The sequence below is a fragment of the Vidua chalybeata genome, chromosome 8, assembly GCF_026979565.1.
Source record: "Vidua chalybeata isolate OUT-0048 chromosome 8, bVidCha1 merged haplotype, whole genome shotgun sequence".
In the NCBI taxonomy this organism is placed as follows: domain Eukaryota; kingdom Metazoa; phylum Chordata; class Aves; order Passeriformes; family Viduidae; genus Vidua; species Vidua chalybeata.
In genome coordinates this window covers 6,772,111-6,779,010 of record NC_071537.1, presented here as the reverse complement: position 1 = coordinate 6,779,010, position 6,900 = coordinate 6,772,111, and positions in this window count along the sequence as shown.

The window sequence follows — 6,900 nt, the reverse complement described above, 5'->3', positions numbered from 1 at the left end:
GGTGGCAGAAAACACTTCTGCCTTCCCCTCTTTCCTGTAAGACCAGGATATTTCATGTAAGGCCTTGTTCTGTAAAACTAATGTGATTTTCTCCAGACCAGGCAGTTAACATTTCTCATTGACTGCACTTATACCTAACATATTGCATAAAGCTCTGAAGAGATTTCATTTATGCCAGCAATATAAATAAGGCCATACAAAAGCTTTTTGTCCCCCAGCTGATCTAGTATCTTTGTTCCTGCATTACAGTTGTTTGTTTTCTTGCAAGCTCTGAATGTTTCTTTGTGCTCTTATCCCATAATTATTTCATTAGGACCCACGAGGCTGCTGCATCAGCAGAGCACATTCAGCCCAGGTGTTGCTAAAATTATAATCTATGGGAAGCAATCACAGTGTTCAACAGCCTGCAGGTCACACCTGCTCAGGGTGGTTGGCTTGTTTTTCATGATGAATTTTCCACAGGGTTTATTCCAGGATAATACATTTAGATGTAGGTCTGGCAGGCAATTCAAGGATTTTAGAGTGGATTCACTTTTCCTGGTGGATGGGATTTGCACTAAAATGTTAATTAAGTAAGGCAACTTTTTGAAGCCCCTTTCACTGATGACTGTGTATTTGAGGGATTCTACTGTGACATCATAATTCTTTAAAATGTCAGATGAACCTTTTTTTATTTTATTTTTTATATTTTATTTTATTTTATTTTATTTTATTTTATTCACACTTAACTTGCCTTTTAAAATGACAAAGTTACATTTTGGTTTAACATATTTAAAGCCTGCTGCACTGAAACTGTGTTGAAGAACAAGGAACATCTCCACAAGAATTCCCAGGGTGAGTGGGTTGTGCACTATTACCTGAATTACTGATCTAAAGCACACACATCCCTTTATGTACATGTGTCTGTAAACACAAACTCATTCTGCATTCTCATTGCTAAACATTTTTCTTCATAAAAGGAGTTCACAGTTTGTGCCTGGAGGGGACTCTGTTTTCTTGCAGAGCCACCTAGAAGATACCAGCTTCAAAAGACACGTAAGCAGTCAATATAAACACAATTCACATGCAATGACTGAATTCCTCTGAGCTCCAGGGATAAGAAGGACTTTTTTTTTTTTTTTTTTTTTTTTTTTTTGTCAGAGGCTTTTTAGTTTCAGGCAGATTTCTGAAGAAAATAATTAGATTTGTAAAACTGAGACCAGCATTTCTTCCCATTGATCACAGAGCTAAGAGCGGCCTCAGGGCTTTGTTCACTCCAAAGGGAAAACCAGCCTGGAAAGAACAGAAAAAACAAGGTGTTATTTAGCCTAGTTATTTTCCAGCTTTTAATGTGCTTGGCAGAGCCTCTTTCTTTGTCAGATTAATCATGTCAGAGCCAGATCTCTCCATCACTAACCTCTGGTCAGTAATACCAGAGTACTCAGACAAAGCCTGCCATGGAAATGCTAAAAATAGCTTCCCTGGCCATCTTGCAGGGTGATGGTTCTCCTGGACTGCTCATGAGGACAGACACATCAAATCCTCTGCCCCATCCAGCTCTTGGTAATGTTTGCTCTCAGGAATGAAAAATATTCTGGGTGCAAGAAGGCAGCAGAGAAATAATGATGTTGTGGGGTGTGGGATGGACGGGCACTGCCTCTCCTGCCTCTCCTGGTCCTTGAGGTTAAATTCTCAAACAAGTCCAAAAAGATGAGGATATACCTAGCACACCAAGAAGCCATTGCCACTGATGAAACATTCATGGTGTTTATTCTGTCATTACTTTAGATACCATGTATACATATAGACAAATATTTTCCCATCTATAGCTAAACACTCTTTTCATGCTGTAACTCATTTAAGTATCCCAGGTGATGTGTTTTCTTCAGGGGTTTAGACAGGGAGCAGGGTTAAGTGGTGTTTTTCTACTCAAGCAGTTCCCCAAGTGCAGAACTGTAAAATGCTTTTTTCTAATGTGGTTAGCAAAATACTTAAAAAAATAAATTTAAGAGACATTTTACCATGGAATACAATTTCCTAAATTTGAAATGCATTGAAAATTTCAGGCCTTCACTGAAACCCTCACAATATTGTATTTTTGACTTTTTTTTCAGTGTGAATTGTACAAAGTGCCCTAACTTGAAAAACTTTACTTTTGAAGAGGTTAAATTATTTAATGTGTATAGATAGCCTATGCCATTATGTATACAAGTCCAGGATTTTGTCCATGGTACATATACATGTATGGTCCTCCAAAAGCATCACGAGAAAGAATCACCTATTTCTGTTCATATTTTCATCTACTCTTCCACCACAGCTTTCCCATATCTGTAAGAACCTCCTGCATAATTTCTTGGTGGATGGGGAAGTTTCTGCTTGTATTCTGACATTCAAATTAATGTTGTTGTTTCTATTCAAAGGGGAACAAGTGATATTTTACTCCTTTTTAGCAGAGACACAGGAGCTGTTCAATCTCTTTTCTTTTCCCACACCCCCTTTCTCCACCCTGAGCCTTTCCAGCTTTAAAAATTACCCCCTCAGAGCATGTCAGACCTGGTTATCACACACACAGCTGTTCAGCCAAATAAATGTTTAGCATTATTGATGAATTGGTCAGTGATTCTCTTAAAAGCAAAATTTCTGCTTTTTTTTCTCTCTCCTGTGAACATTGCATGCCATAGTGAGTAGCTGTATATATAGAAATACACATTCACACATACACTTTCTGTAGGTTATAATTTCTGCAGATTAAAATACAATGCACACCCTCTGTGCCTGGAGAAGAGGAGATGCATTATTCAGTGGAGCTAACTACCACACAGTCTCACTGCAGAGTAATTAGCAGCATGACTGTCGGGCACAGAGGGGGGAAAAAAGGTCTGGAAAGAGCTGCAAAGGATAAAAAAGCTGGCTAAGTGTATCACTTGCTATTAGTAAAACATAAGCTGCCAGGTATGGGATTGTAAGAATTGTAAGAATTATTTATAACAGGAATTTTCCCCCAGCAGCAATAGCTGCAAATGATTTATTCATACAGAAAGCTAAGTTAATTATGAAGTATTGCAAATTAAAACTCCAAGCACTAAAAATAAATGTAAATCTTAAAAAGAGACAGCTTTAAAAGGGATTATTTTTCCCGAAGAAGCCAGCAAGGTAGTGCATTTCTCAGACTGGATTGTGAAAAGCAGGAGGGTTTTTTTCTAAATTTCAACATTTAAGGAACCTGCAGGCAAATGAGAAAATTCCACTTCTCCCTTCTGCTTCCAATGGAATCATAGAATGCTTTCAGTTGGAAAGGGTCTTAAAGATCATCTCATTCCAAAGTCCCTGCCATGGGCAGGGACACCTTCCACTTGACCAGATTGCTCCAAGCCAAAATCCAACCCGGCCTTGAATACTTCCAGGGATGGGAAGTATTTATAAGTCCTGAAAATTTGTATTTCTAAATAAATATATGCTTTTGGAACTAATTTCAGAGTTTATTTACTTTAAAATTTTCTTATTAGAAGTTTATTTCATATTAATTTCTTATTAAAATTAATACAGTGATCACATTATTAAATATGGGTCTAATAAGTGTGTGTATAGTTAAAGAAGTCAAAGCAAATAAAATGTAGCTGACCAACATTTTTCAAAGCATGAAAGCATTTTGAGCATTTTTGCTCCACTGTTCTGTTGAAAGCTAAAATAACAACTTGAAGAAACAACACCCTGGCTTTTCTTCTCTCTTTTTTTGACCAATCTTAATTAAAATGCAGAATAGTAAAAACTTAAAATCATCAACAGCTGATTTGGCTGCGGTCCTATTCCTTTTCTGCTCGATCTTCAGTAGATACAGAGATGACTGATGAAAGACAAGTGGGTATTAGTGAAGGAATCATTATTTGCCTGAGTGCTGCTCACACCTGCAGGGCAGCAAACCCGGCAGGCTCTGCCCTGCTCCCTGCCTGGGGGAACCACAGTTCCCTCAGCTGCCTTGGTAAAGCAAAAGTGTCCATGTACCAACAGGCATCTTCACATGCAAAAGGATGTTTCTGAGTGCTCTTCTGTCTACCCATGCTAATGGCACAGGCATGATTCTGCATTTATATTTCAGCACATTTTACCAAACAATCAATTAGCTGAAGGCAAGAGGAACCAGGAAGAGTAGGAAAGGGGGATGATGTAAAACTCCAGCAAAGCGATCAGATGTTGTCAGTGTGTTGATAACCACAGCAAGAGAGGGATGAGGAGGAGAAATGCCACAAGAAAGGACTGAGAGAGGAGGTAGGAGGAAGGGATGGTCCCCCCTGTCATGTCATTGCTGCTGAGAGATGGAAACAAATTGCTTCTACAGTCATATCTCTCTTAAGGAATGGATAGAAAAACATCTTATTTCTATCCACATCTGCTTTTTGATAGGTGACAAAGCAACAGCACTGCTGTCAATTTGCTCTCCTGTGAACTGTTGGGAAAAAATACCCAGGCCCACATTTTCCTGGTAGAATATTGCTATTGACATTGCACTGACATGCATTCCATATTAATGATGCTTCTGCTGCTGACCAGAGCTGGTGCTGCCCTCCTCCTACTGCTATCCATGCAAGCTGTCAACTAAATAATGCCATTTTTTTGATTAAGTGCCTTCAGTATCTGACACTCAAAAGATGAAACACTTTCCTCACTTCAGATGAGTCAATGGTATTTTTCTATTTCCTCTGAATACAGAAGTTTTGGAAATTCAACTTCAGATGTGAATGTGTCCAACTCCTGAAGCTGCTGATTAAAAAGTTGAACAACCTCAAACCAATTATAAGCCATCATTCAAGAATCAATAACCTATTAATAGCTTTGGGAGATATTTGTCATGTGCTGGCATAATGGGTTCTATACAGAAATAATACATGGTGGACATGTCAAATAAAATCAAAGCTACCTGCATGCGAACAAGAGAGTGCTGAGCTGTCAGCAGATCCTCTCCCACTTTTCATTCTTTTTTGAAAAATCTGTGTATAGGAAATAACCCACTGTCCTGAAAGTTTATTCCCATTCCCAAGACCTGTTAAACTTCATCCAGAGATGGGTTAAGAACCAAGAGAGCAATTTAGACAATAAGCATTTATCTCCTATTATAACTGACATTGGCAAAATTCCAGTGTAAATGTCTTTTGTTCTCAGTCTGGATGTTTACAGCATGAAAAGGCTGCTGTCACAGAGGCACCAGCAGAAGTTTGAGCACTTTCCTAAGAAACCTGTATCAGCAGTGAAATCACATCACACCAAAGATGGAAACCACTAAACAGATTAAAATGCACTGCAGGCAAGGTAGCTACAGAAAGAAACGACCTGCGTAGTGAGGATGTCATTATCTTCAGCATGGCATTTGGATCTGGGGCTACTGAGCTCCTGAAGAGACTTCCCTCCCATTCAGTGGGTTTTTCCAAAAGTGAAGCTCTGTGAAGCAAAGAACAGTTCAAAGTTCAGTATTTGGTGACTAAAAGAAAGTAGTGTGCTATGTGATATGAAAGACAAGAGTTTTACAAAAGTGGAAACCTTTGTTAGAATGTGTTTCTTGGCCAGTTCAATGTGGTTAACCTTTTTTTTAATATAAATTGAGAAGAAATTGATAAGGCTGAGTCAAACACTTGGAATGCCATGAAGAGAAGACAAAAAAATTAACAGGAGACCTCATTGTGGTTTCTAACAACCTCATGAGGGGCAAATACTGATCTCTTCCCTCCCATCATCAGTCACAGGACTCAAGGAAAGGCATAAAGCTGAGTTAGGGGAGAGTTAGGTTGGATATTAAGAGGAAGTTTTTGTCCAGGGGTTGGATATGGGAGTAAATCACGTGGGACTCCATTTTCTTCATGGTGGAAAAAGGCCATTCTTTATTCACATATCTCCTTTTTACACAGGTATACAGACCTCGTGTGGGACTCTAACTGGTTAGTAGCTTTCTTGCCAATTACTTTTATTGGTTAGTAACAAGTTGTTATTCTGCATTGATTGGTCACTCAAACCCTTGGTGTATATGATTGTGAAAGATAGTTTTCATTTTTCTGTCTAATGGTATAAAAACAGTTTGTGTAGGTGCAAGTTATTTTTTAACAAGTTATTTTAATGTTCATTTATTTTATGCAGGTGCTTTTTATTTTTTAACAAGCTTTTAATAGCTTGTTATGTTAACAAATTGCTCACAACAGGATTGCTTTCATATGGGAACTTGCAAAATGCTAGTTTTGACAAGGCCAGCCACTGATTCCAGGAGAGCAGGCTTGATTTTATGAAGCCTTTCTTTATGATTTTTCTACCTTACTGTTGGGCACTCAGGCTCCACAGGACAATGGGCACAGCACTGAGGCTGCCTGAGCTCAAGAAATGTTTGGACAATTGCACACCGTGGGATTCTTGGGGTGTCCTGCACTGGACTGGGAATTGGACTAGATGATCCTGGTGGGTCCCTTGTGATACTCTATGATTGTATGAAATTCCTAATTTTAGGCAGCTGTTCCGTGTGGCTCGCCAAAGGTGGCACTGATGTGCTCCGGTGTCTGAGAAGCGACTTTGCTGGGCACACAGAGGTTCTGGCACATCCCGCTGGGCACACAGAGGTTCTGGCACATCCCGCTGGGCACACAGAGGTTCGCTGGGCACACAGAGGTTCTGGCACATCCCCCTGGGCACACTGAGGTTCTGGCACATCCCCCTGGGCACACAGAGCTTCTGGCGCAGCCCCGCAGACCCGCCCCGGCTGTCCCGGAGCATCCTTGCGCGGGCTGGGGGGACAGAGAGAGGAGGGCAGAAGAGGGGAGTCCCTCCCCGTGCCCCAGCGCTGGCCAGCGCTCCTCGGGCTCCCACGGGGACCAGAGGTGCCGCCCCTCTCCTCTCCTCCTCCTCCTCCTCCTCCTGCCGCTCCTCCTCTCCCGCTCCTGCCGTGCA